This window comes from Tamandua tetradactyla, chromosome 12, assembly GCF_023851605.1.
Source record: "Tamandua tetradactyla isolate mTamTet1 chromosome 12, mTamTet1.pri, whole genome shotgun sequence".
NCBI classification, from domain to species: Eukaryota; Metazoa; Chordata; class Mammalia; order Pilosa; family Myrmecophagidae; genus Tamandua; species Tamandua tetradactyla.
This window is the reverse complement of record NC_135338.1, coordinates 15,895,426-15,908,099: the sequence shown is the minus strand read 5'-3', so window position 1 is coordinate 15,908,099 and position 12,674 is coordinate 15,895,426. Positions and strand designations below refer to the sequence as shown.

Here is a 12,674-nt window from a genome sequence, read left to right as displayed (position 1 = left end):
CTGAGGCATGCATTCCTTAAATTTATATCCCACTGCTGTTATGACAGGAGTTCTCCTTGAAAGACAGACACTAACGAAAGAAAGGAAGATGGAAAGAAAGGAGAAAGAAAACACCTTTCTGTGTCTTTGCAGATGGCCTGGGCAAGTTATCTCCTTCCACGCTTCTCCATACAATGAGTCTGGAGAATAGCTCCTGGCCAAGCCCTCCCTGGTCCTTTCTGCAGGGATGTCTTGTCCTGGGCATGCAGGTTTGGCCCTAAGAAATCCCATCTACATGGGTGTGAATGTCCTCTCTTCCCTAGGAAATAGTTTCCTCATGGTCCTGGCCACCGCACTGTTCATCCTACAGTCAGCAGCCTCTCACCCCAGGTAGCCATTTGCCTGTTCTTTGTAGGGGGATCAGTGAACCACCTTCCACGTGCAGGGCCAACTCTGGGAGGGTGAGCCCCTCGGGCCATGACCAGACAGATTCAGCCAGCCACACATGTTCTGAGTGTGTGCACGAGGGCTGCTCTGCCCCATCTAGAACTGGGGCCAGGGATCTGCACTTGGGACATGAGTGGCCCCATGCTAAGCTGGTGGTGAAATAAGGAAGAGGCCAGCCAGGGTGCTGTGAGACCCCACCACTTTTAAGCCTTTTTTCTTGATTCTGGGCTGGCTTGTACGGACACTGCAATTCTTTTCTTTTTTTTTGTTACCTTTTTATTTATTGTATAGTGTAACATATATACAAGCAAAGACATAAAAGAAACAATAGTTTTCAAAGCACTCTTCAACAAGTGTTTTCAGGACAGATCCCAGAGTTTGTCATGGGCTACCATACGATCCTCTCATATTTTTCCTTCTAGCTGCTCCAGAGTATAGGAGGCTAGAGGACTATATTCCCATCTCTAGCATCTGTGTATCTCTAAGTCTCCTATATCCTGTGTTATAAGTGTCTGATTATACCTTTATTCTGGTCATAAAAAGTGGACTCATATGGTATCTATCCTTTTGTGTCTGGCTAACTTCACTCAGCATTTTTTCCTCAAGACTCATGCATCTTGTTGTGTGTTTCAGGACATCATTTTGTCTTACTGCTGCATAACATTCCATCATATGTATATACCACATTTTGCTGATCCACTCATCTGTTGATGGGCATTTGGTCTGTTTCCATCTTTCGGTGATTTTGAATAATGCTGCTGCGAACGTTGGTGTGCAGATGTCTGCATAGTTGCTTTCAGCTCTTCGGGGTATGTACCAAATAGTGCTATTGCTGGGTCATAGGGAAACTCAATATTTATTTTCCTAAGGAACTGCCAAACAGTCTTCCATAGTGGCTGCACCATTATACATTCCACCAGCAGTGCAAAAGTGTCCCAATTTCTCCACATCCTGTCCAACTTTATAGTTTCCTGTTTGTTTAATAGTAGCCATTTTTTTACTTTGAATGTTTTTTTAATTTTTAAATTAAAAAAATATATAACAACAAACAAATGTAAGCATTCTTAACTTTTCATCATTCCATTCTACATATATCATCACTAATTCACAATATCATCACATAGTTGCATATTCATCATCATGATCATTTCCTAGAACATTTGCATCAATTCACAAAAAGAAATAAAAACTCAACCACAAAAAATTCATACATAACATACCCCTACCCCTCACTTTCGTTGATCACTGGCATCCCAATCTAAATTTTTAACATGTGTTTATTTTTATTCCATATGTTTTACTCATCTTTTGATAAGGTAGATAAAAGGAACATCAGACACAAGTTTTTCACAATCACACCATCACATTGTGAAAGCTATATCATGATACAATCATCTTCAAGAAACATGGCTACTAGAACACAGCTCTACATTTTCAGGCAGTACCCTCCAGCCTCTCCATTACATCTTGACTAACAAGGTGATATATATTTAATGCATAAGAATAACCTCCATGATAATCTCTTGACTCTAATAGTAGCCATTCTTATACATGTGAGGTGGTATCTCATTGTAGTCTTAGTCTGCATTTCCCTTATAGCCAGTGAAAATGAGGACTCCTTTATGTGCTTTTGAGCCATCTGTATTTGCTATTCAAAAAAGACCTATGCATTTCTTTAGCCCATTTTAAAACTGGGTTGTTTGTTCTTTTGTTGTTGAGTTGTATGATTTCTTTGTATACACAGGAAATGAAACCTTTGTCCTATGTGTAATTTCCAAATATTTTCTCCCATTGAGTTGACTGCCTCTTCAACTTTTTGACAGAATCTTTTGAGGTGCAGAAGCATTGAGGAGTTCCCATTTATCTGTTTTTTGTTGTTGTTGCTTGTGCTTTGGTTGTAAAGTTTAGGAAGCTACTTCCTATTACTATGTCTTAAGATGTTTTCCTGTATTTTCTACTAGAAGCTTTATGATGCTAGTTCTTATGTTTATGTGTTTGATCCACTTTGAGTTAATTTTTGTGTAGGGTATAAGATAGGGGTCCTCTTTCATTCTCTTGACTATTGATATCGAGTTCTTCCATGCCCAGTTATTGAGAAGACTATTTTGTCTCAGTTCAAAGGATTCGGGGGCGTTGTCAAAATCAGTTGACCATAGATTTGGTGGTCTATTTCTGCACTCTCGATTCTGTTGTTCATTGCTTCCATCTTTGTGCCAGTACCATGCTGTTTTGACCACTGTGGCTTTATAATAGGTTTTAAAGTCAGGGAGTATTAATCCTTTCACTTTGTTCTTATATTTTTAGGGTGCTTTTAGCTATTCAGAGTCTCTTTCCCTTCCAGATGATTTTGGTAGTTAGCGTTTTCCAAATCTTCAAAGTAGTTTGCTGGAATTTTCATTGGCACTTTGTTGAATCTGTAGATCAATTTGTTCCAGAAATGGAACAAAATGAAATAAGAATGACTGAAATATAGAACCATTGATGCAGCTGTCTGGCCCTAAGGACATCCTCAAGTCTTGCGGTGAATATCAGCCTTGCGAATGAAGAGTAAGGGTCAACTCTGCAGAGCTTAGAGAGGATGTGGCCACCACCTGGTATTTCAAGAGGATGAACACTGGTGTTTGAATGGGCCTTTAATAAAATATGATTGTTGTTTTAGGAAGAGTGAACTTGGACACAGTAAGAGTGAAATAGAGAGACAGCCATGTGATGGAGTCAGAGATTGAATTAGACTGCCACAAGCAGAGGAATTTCATTGCCACCCAATAGAAGCCAAGAGAGAGGCTTATAATGCATTCTCTCCTTTAAGAGGAGACAAGGCCCTGATAACACTTCACCTCCAAAATGGTAAGACAGTAAATATGCTGTTTTAAGACAGTGCATCTGTGGTACTTTGTGCAACAGCCCCAGAAAACTAAGACAGATACTAAAGGTTTGTTCTTTGAAACAGCGATGATATTGACAGACTTTTGCTCCAGCAACTGTAAAAAAGAGATGACTCAAATTGCTAAAAGCAGAAATGAGAGTGAGAATATTACCCTCAACTATAACATCTACGAATTCGATAACCCAGATGGAATGGACAAATTTCTAGAAAGACACAAACCACCTAAATTGATCCTGAAGAAATATAAATACTGATCAGACCCACATCAAGTAAGGAGATTGAATCAGTAATGTAAATACTTCCAAAAAAGGAAAGTCCACAATTGCTTGACTCATTGGTGTTTTACCTAACATTTAAAGAATTAGCATCTAGATTTCTCAATCGCTTCCAAAATGTAGAAGGTGAGGGAACACTTCCTGACTCATTCTGGGAGACCAGTTTTTCCAAGATACCAATACTAGGTCAAAGTATTAAGATAAAATACAGACCAGTATTTCTTAGAAATATTGACCCAAAATGCTCAATAAGTAGCAAATTCAATTAAGCTGCTTTTTAAAGACATAATACACTGTCATAAGCACAATTTACTCCAGGAATAAAGGGCAATTCAACTTACAAAAATAAGGCAATATAATGTGCCAGGTAAATAGAATGAAGGGGAAAACCCATGATTATCCTAATTGAGACAGAAAAGCATCTGATAGAACAACACCCATCCATGGTAAAATCACTCAACAAACTGGAACTATAAAAGAAATCTCTCAACATCAAGAAGGACCTTAGAAAAAACACACAGCTGTCATTTAAAAAAAATTTTTGTTGACAAATCTTCACACAGATACAGTCCACACCTGTTGTACAATCAGTGGCTCATGATATCATCACATAGTTGTGAATTCATCACCATGATAATTTTTACAACATTTTCTTAACTCCAGAAAAGAAATAGAAAGAATAAAGGGAGAACTCATAATCCCATACCCCTAACCCCTCCCTCTCATTGACCACCAGTTTTTCCATCTTCCCAATTTATTTTACCTCTATTATTTATTTATTTTTATCCATTTTTCTTTACTCATCTGCCCATACTCTAGATAAAAGGAGCATCAGAAGCAAGGTTTTCATAATCACACAGTGACATTGTAAAAGTTATATCTTAACTATACAATCATCTTCAAGAATCAAGTCTTCTGGAACACAGCTCAACTTTTCAGGTACTTCCCTCTGGCCACTCTAATACATCATAGACTAAAAAGGGATATCTGTAGAAAGCAGAAGAATAACCTCCAGCATAACCTCTTAACTCTGCCATGGAAAGTGTATTTTGTTTCATTTCTCTTTTACTCCTTTTGGTCAAGAAGTCTTTCTCAAACCCTTGATGCTGGGGCCCAGCTTTTCCTGGGATTTCTGTTCCACATTTCCAGGGAGATTTACACCCCTAGGAGTCACATCCCATGTAGTGGGGAGGGCAGTGAGTTCACCTGCTAGTTGGCTCAGAGAGAGAGGTCACATCTGAGCAACAATAGAGGTTCTCTGGGTGTGAAACTTAGGCTCAATTTTAAGTAGACTTAGCCTAACCTTTGCAGGAATAAGTTTCTTAGGGGCTGTGCTAGTTTGCTAGCTGCCAGAAAGCAATATGCCAGAAATGGAGTGGCTTTTTAAAAGGGGAATTTAATAAGTTGTTAGTTACCAGTTTTTATGCTGTGGAAATATGCCAACTACAGAAAGTCTATAGAAGTGCCCAATCTAAGGCATCCAGGGAAAGATACCTTGATTCAAGAAGGCTGATGAAGTTCAGGGTTTCTTTCTGAAGTGGAAAAGCACATAATGAACATGGCCTCATCTGCTTGCTTCCTTTCCAGCTCCCTGGGAGGCATTTCCCTTCTTCATCTCCAAAATTTGCTGGCCAGTGGACTCTCTGCTTTGTGGTTCTGTGACATTCTGTCATCCTTCTCTGCTCTCTCCGAATCTCTCTTTTATAGGAGTCCAGTAAAGTAATCAAGACCCACCTAGAATGAGTGGAGACGCATCTCCATCTAATCCAGTTTAACAACCTCTCCTGATGGAGTCACATCTCCAGGGAGATGATCTAATTAAGGTTTCAAACATCCAGTACTGAATATGGATTAGAAGAAACAGCTACTTTTACAAAATAGGATTAGGATTAAAACATGGCTTTTCTAGAATATATACATCTTTCAAACCAGCACAGGAGCAGACCCCAAGGTCAAGGGCTCAGTATATTGATCTGGTTGTCCTTATTGCTTATAAGAAAAAAAAAACACAGTTGTCATCTTAATGGTGAATATCTGAAGTCTTTATTACTAGCAAGAGGATGGCAGAATAAGATAGGTTGAAGTCACCCCTGCTCCAAAGAACAGCTAGAGAAGTGACAGAAAAATGAGTGGGACATCGATTCCAGGGCGTAAGTGACCAGGGACTGTCTTCTGTACCACTTAGGGTTGCCCTGGTTGCAAACTGAAGAAGTGAAACGCATAGAACCAGAGTTCAACCAGCTAGTGCATAGTCTAATGTGCTGCTTTCCACACAGAGGTCCAGAACCCTCAGGAATGCAGAGACAGGGAGACAGGTACTAGGAAATAAGCCAAGCCATGTTTCTTGAACATGCTACACTCACGCATGCAGTTCCTGCCATGTCCTTCCCCAACACCCAGGCATCTGAACCCCATCACCTTCCCTTTCATCACCCTCCAAGCATGCCTACCTTAAAGCCCCCACACATCCTCGCCCCACACAAACCCACTCACGTACCCCAGAATGACACACCTCTCACAGGCAAGTGCACAGTCTCACCCCACCCCTGCTGGAAACTGTGAACCTGATCCCACCCCTAGCCCCCCTCACCTCCCTACCCCCTGTGCATAATCACCTGCACCTCAAGGCTGCAAGTGCTCACCTTCATAGCTGGGCAACATCTGCCCCCAAAACTTAGAGACATACAACACCCCCAAACCTTGTACAAACATACATCAGTGTCTGGCCTCCCCTGACCCATGCACGTGCATGCGTGCATTTCTGCCAACCCTCCCAACTCTGGGCAACTGTGGTCCTGTGCCTCGAGCCACCCCCAGCCCCATGCCATGTGTGTGCAACCCCACCCCACTATCTGTGAGCTCTTGACACATCTGGAAGGTAGATTTTAAATGCCACACCACTTGGATGTTTAGCAGAAGAGATCTCCAAGTGAAAGGTTGAAAGTGCAGGCTGGTTTCTCCTCAGCCCTTATTGTGAGATGCGACCAGAAAGAGATTCACTGAGACCTGAACTCTTGGGTATGAAACAACACAAAGTAGATATTGCGGAAAATTATGGGCTTCCAGGAATGGAAACCTCAGAGAATAGTGCTCTCTGTGAGGATGGCACCAGTCAGCCTTTTCAGAGAATGCCAGGATCGGACATGGAGTTATCCAGGAAGGATACTTCTATGTCTGATGGGCATGGTCCAAGACTACAGCCTAGAAAGCCAGCGAGAGTGCTCTGGGACCTGTACAAAGAGAGCAACTGCCAGCCTGGACTGTGGGGTTCAGACAAGGGACCTGATGGATGAAAAACAACTTCAGAGGCCAAACCATGGGAGTTGAGGTCCGAAGTGAAGCAGCCTCAGGCCAGGACAGCGGACCCACCCAAGCCTGTAGAGAGGGTGAATTTGGCTCAAAGGCTGAGGATGTGCCTTGCATTTTGATGCAGTGGAAGCATCATTCCACCTCAGGCCTTGCAGAGAGTGGGGCATATTCCTGGGGTTTGGGGAGAACCTGGTTGCCACCACATGGTGGGGTGAGGATATGCCACAGAGATGGCACAGAGCCTAGGTGCCGCTCCCATGCTGGGAGAGGGTGGCACCAAGAAATAGGTGTTCACCCCAATTTCCCACAAGGTTCCCTTTGGAGAGAGGCAAACCTCTGCAGAGGCCTTTGTTACGGGTGGGCCTGCTGCTTTCAGAAGCCCCAAGGACCAATGAATGTCAGACTTTGAAATCCAATGGACTTTGTTCTGCACATTTTCGAATCTGCTTGGGTCCTGTGTCCCCTGTGTCCCCTCCACCCTATCAGACAGCATATGTGTACCCCAGGACTGTTCCTCCTTCATATGTTGGCAATAGTGACTTGCCTTGGGTTTTTAGAGGTCCAAAGCCAGAAGGTAATTTTGCTGTTCAGAGACCGTGCCATAAAGAACTTTGAAAGGACTTTGTTCATTTCTCACTTTGTATTTCATGTCTGTTGCTAGCGAAGTGGTCTAAGGTTCCCTGATACTGTTATGGAATGAATGTCTTTTGCGCGTGGGAGAAACAGGTCCTTTTATGGGTCCAGACGGTAAAATGTGCTGATTTGAAGGGATGCATGTCCCGTAGACAAGCTGTGTTCTATTTTCCATCCCATTTCAAAAAGGCAGAAGAATCCCCATCCAATAGTGTATGTTTCAAACTGGAATCAGATCCTCTCCCTGCAGGTGTGATTTAATCAGGCCTTTTTGTTTCGCTCGATTAGGTAAGGACATGACTCTAGTGCTTTCAGTGGGTCTCGGTATGGTGCTGAAGTCCTGAAAAAGAGGAACCTTTTTGGAGAATGACAGATGCACAGAGAGCAGAGCAGAACGACCTGGCCATGAGAAGCAGAGTCTAGCAGCCAGCGACGTTTGGAGATGAAGAAGGAACATGCCTCCCAGGGTGCTTCCTGAAACCGGAAGCCAGGAGAGAAAGCTAGCAGAAGACGCCGTGCTCATTGTGTCTCCATCCATATGAGAGAGGCACCCTGACCGTGTTCACCATGTGCCTCTGCAGATGAGAGAGAAAGTCTGACTGTGTTCACCATGTGCCTTCTCAGTTGAGAGACAAACCCCGCACTTCGTTGGCCTCCTTGATCCCCAAGGTATCTTTCCCTGGATGCCTTAGATTGGAATTGCTATAGACTTGTTTTAACTGGGTCATTTGCTCAGCCTTAGAAGTGTAAACTAGCAACTTACTGAGTTGGCCTTTTGAAAAACCATTCCGTTTCCGATGTATTGCATTCCTTCATCTGGCAAAGCAGAACCGATTTTGGTACCGGAGAGTGGGGTGCTGCTGCTGCAGTTTGCAAACACCAAAGATGTTGGAACGGCTTTTGAAATGGATGAGGGAAGGATGTGGGCTAATTGTGAGAACCTTGACAGAGAAGGCCTAGAATGCTTTGAAGAAACTGTTGGTAGAGATGTGGCCCCTAGAGATACCTCAGATGAGGCCGTAGACAGAAAAGAGGCATGTGCGATTGCAAAGCGGAAGAAAGGCGATCCTTGTTTTCCAGTAGCATGTAGTCGGGCAGGATGGACTAGTGGCTTTGTCTGGAAGGTAGATTTCAAACGTCATGAACCTGGATGTTTAGCATGAGAGATTTCCCCTTGAAATGTGAAAAGTGCAGCCTGGTTTCTCCTCACGTTATTGTCAGATGTGATCGGAGAGAGATGAGCTGAGGCCTGAACTCTAGGGTAGGAAGAAACCAGAAGTTGATGTTCGGGTAAAGTGTGGGCTTCCAGGAACTGAGACGCCAGGGAATAGTGCTCCCTGTGAGGACGGAACCAGTCAGTCTTTTCAGAGAAAGCCAGAATTGGACATGGAGTTCTCCATGGAGGGTTTGTGGAAATGCGGTCTGTCTGATGGGCATGATCCAAAGCTACTGCCTTGAAAGCCAACGAGAGGGCCGTGGGACCTGTAGAAAGAGAGCTACTGCCAGTCTGGAGTGTGGGGTTCAGAGAAGGAACACCATGGAAGCAAAGTGAGTTCAGAGGCAAAAGCATGGAGGCCGAGGTCTGAAGTCAAGAAGCCTCGGGCCAGGAGAGCGGACATACCCAAGCCCGTGGAGAGAGTGAGTTTGCCCCAAAGGCCAGGGATGGGCCTTCCACCTCATGGCAATGGAAGCGTCATTCCGCCTCGGGCCTTGCAGAGAGGGGGGCACATTCCCTGGGGTTTGGGGAGAGCCTGGCTGCCACCACATGGTGGGGTGAGCATGCGCGGCAGAGATGACACAGAGCCCGGCTGCCGCCCCCATGCTGGGAGGGGGTGGTGCCAAGGAAAAGGTGTTCTCCCCAATTTCCCACAAGGTTCCCTTTGGAGAGAGGCAGACGTCTGCAGAGGCCTTTGTTACGGGTGGGCCTGCTGCTTTCAGAAGCCCCAAGGACCAATGACTGTCAGACTTTGAAATCCAGTGGACTTTGTCCTGCAGATTGTCGAATCTGCTTGGGTCCTGTGTCCCCTATCTTCCCCCCAACCTATCCGACAGCATATGTGTATTCCAGGACTGTTCCTCCTTCGCATGTTGGCAACAAATGACTTGTCTTGGGTTTTTAGAAGTCCAAAGCCAGAGTGTAGTTTTGCCGTTCAGAGACTGTGCCCTAATGAACTTTGAAGGACTTTGTTCATTTCTCGCTTTGTATTACATGTCTGTTGCTAGTGAAGTGGTCTAAGGTTCTCTGATCCTGTTATGGAATGAATGATTTTGCACATGGGAGAAACAGGTCCTTTTTAGGGTCCAAACGGTGAAAGGTGCTGATTTGAAGGGATGCATGTCCCCTAGACAGCCTGTGTTCTAATTTCAATCCCATTTCAAAAAGACAGAAGAATCCCTATCCAATAGAGTATGTTTCAAACTGGAATCAGATCTATTCCCTGCAGGTGTGATTTAATCAGGCCTTTTTGTTTCTCTCGATTAGGTGAGGACATGACTCCAGTCCTTTCAGTGGGTCTCAGTATGGTGCTGGAGTCCTGTAAAAGAGGAAAGTTTTTGGAGAATGACAGATGCTCAGAGAGCAGAGCGAAACAAGCTGGCCACGAGAAGCAGAGTCTAGAAGTGAGTGACGTTTGGAGATGAAGAAGGAACATACCTCCCAGGGAGCCTCCTGAAACTGGAAGCCAGGAGAGAAAGCTACGAGAAGATGCCGTGCTCATGATATCTCCATCCATATGAGAGAGGCACCCTGACCATGATCACCATGTGCCTCTGCAGATGAGAGAGAAAGTCTGACTGTGTTCACATTGTGCCTTTTCAGTTGAGAGACAAACCCTCCACTTCGCTGGCCTCCTTGAAACCCAAAGTATCTTTCCCTGGATGCCTTAGATAGGAATTGCTATAGACTTGTTTTAATTGGGTCATTTGCTCGGCCTTAGAAGTGTAAACTAGCAACATATTAACCCTGCTGTTTGAAAAGCAATTTCATCTCTGGTATATTGCATCCCTGCAGCTGGCAAAGTAGAAGAGATTTTGATACCAGAGAGTGGGGTGCTGCTGCTAAAGTTTACAAATCCCAAAGATCCTGGAACTGCTTTTTAAATGGAACAGGGGAAGGATCTGGGAAAATGGTGCAAAGCTTTTGCGAGAAGGCCTAGAATGCTGTGAAGACACTGTTGTTAGAAATGTGGAATGTAAAGATGCTTCTGACGGGGCCGTCGACTGAAATGAGGCATGGGTTTTTACAAATTGGAAGCGAGGCGATCTTTGTCTTCAAAGAGCAGGTCATCGGGCCGAATGGAGTAGTGGCTTTGTATGGCATGTAGATTTTCAATGCCATGAACTTGAATAGATAGCAGAAGAGATCTCCAAATTCGATGTGGAAAGTGAATACTGGTTTCTCCTCACAGTTTGTCGTGAAGTGCGACCAGAGAGAGAGAAGCTGAGACATGAACTCTCGGGTAGTGAGAAACCGGAAGTTGACGTTGCGGCAACTTCTGGGCGTGCTGGCAGGGAGACCCCAGACAACAGTGCTCCGTGTGAGGATGGGATCAGTCAGTCTTCTCAGAGGAAACCAGGTTCGGACATGGAGTTCTCCAGGAAGGATTTGTGGAAACTCCTTCTGTGTGATGAGCATGCTGCAAGGCTCCTGCCTAGAGGGCCAGCGAGAGTGCTGGGGGTACCTTTAGAAAGCGAGCCAGTGTTGGTCGGGACTGTGTATTTCAGAGGAGGGACCAGTGGCAGGAAACTAACTTCAGAGGCAAAACCATGGAGGCTGAGGTCCGACGTCGAGACACCTCGGGCCAGGAGTGCGGACCCAGCCCAGCCCGTGGAGATGGTGAGTTTGCCCCACAGGCCGAGGATGGGCTTTCCAGTTTGTTGCAGGGCAGAGCCATTCGATGTCAGGCCTTGGCGAGCGGGAAGCCCACTCCCTGGGGTTTGGGGAGAGCCTGGCTGCCACCACATGGTGGGGTTGAGCATGGGCCACGGAGACGGCGCTTGGCCCGGGTGCAGCCCCCATGCTGGGAGAGGGTGGTGCCAAGAAAAAGGTGTTCTCCCCAGGGTTCCCCCAAGTTGCCTTTGGAGAGAGGCAGAGCTGCGCGTAGGCCTCTGGAAGGGGTGGGACTGCTGCTTTCAGAAGCCCCAAGGACGAATGGCTTTCCAACTTTGAAATCTGATGGACTTTGCTCCTGCAGGTTTTTGGAACTGCTTGGGTCCCGTGTCCCCTGGGTTCCCTTCACCCTAGGGGAATGCATATGTATGTCCGATGACTGTTCCTCCTTTGTACGTTGGCCGCAAATGCCTTGTGTTGGGTTGTTGCAGGTCTAAAGCCAGAGGTTAATTTGGCCTTAGAAAGACCGGGCCCACAAGTAACTTCCATAGGAGATTGTCCGTTTCTCACATTGTGTTTCATGTCTTTTGCTACCGAAGCGGTTTAGTGTTCTCTGACATTGTTATGGATGCATGTAATTTGTGCATGGGAAAAAATTTCCTTTTTTGGGTCCAAACGGTGCAATATGCCGATTGGAAAGGGTGCGTGTCCCCTAGAGCAGCTGTGTCCTAATTTGTATCCTCTTTCCTCAGGGCAGAATCATCCGTGTTCAGTTGTGTATGTTTGAAAGTGTCATGAGGTCGTCTCCCTGGAGGGGTGATGTACTCCAGAGTGGTTGTCAAGCTGGATTAGGTGACGACATGTCTCCAGCCATTTGGGTGTGTCTTGGTAGGTTTCTGGACACGCGTCAAGGAGGAAGCATTTTGGAGAAGGAAAGATCCAGAGAGTGCAGAGCAGAAAGACATGGCCACGAGGAGCAGAATCCAGCCGCCAGCGACTTTTGGCCGTGAAGAAGGAACGTGCCTCCCAGGGAGCTTCCTGAAATAAGAAGCCAGGAGAAGATGCTCGGTGATGACGCTGTGCTTGCCACGGGCCCTGACCGATGCGAGAGGCCCCCTGAGCGTGTTCACCATTCGCCTTTGCAGGCGAGAGGGAGACCCTGACTGCGTTGACCGTGGGCCTTGTGCGTTGCGAGAGAAACCCTGAAGTTCATCGGGGCTGTTGAACCAAGGTGTCTTTCCCTGGATGCCTGTGATTGGACATTTGTGTGGACTTGCTTTTCTTGGGCCATTTTCTCAGCCTTAGGCCTGTAACC

General features: G+C 45.4%; 1 long non-coding RNA gene across 9 annotated transcripts in view; it reads left to right on the top strand.

Annotated features, from left to right (window-relative positions):
* LOC143651828 (uncharacterized) overlaps window positions 1-12,466 on the top strand; it is a 40,361-nt gene extending 27,895 nt beyond the window's left edge. For 6 of the 9 annotated variants that reach the window (XR_013160252.1, XR_013160250.1, XR_013160254.1 and 3 more), the window contains 5 exons: window positions 3,086-3,273; window positions 4,408-4,527; window positions 7,819-8,199; window positions 10,013-11,365; window positions 12,112-12,466. This is a non-coding gene — a long non-coding RNA (uncharacterized LOC143651828). The remainder of the gene's footprint in view (window positions 1-3,085; window positions 3,274-4,407; window positions 4,528-7,818; window positions 8,200-10,012; window positions 11,366-12,111) is intronic. The other 3 variants (XR_013160251.1, XR_013160249.1, XR_013160248.1) reach the window with 3 other exon arrangements.
* Window positions 12,467-12,674: the final 208 nt, after the last annotated feature.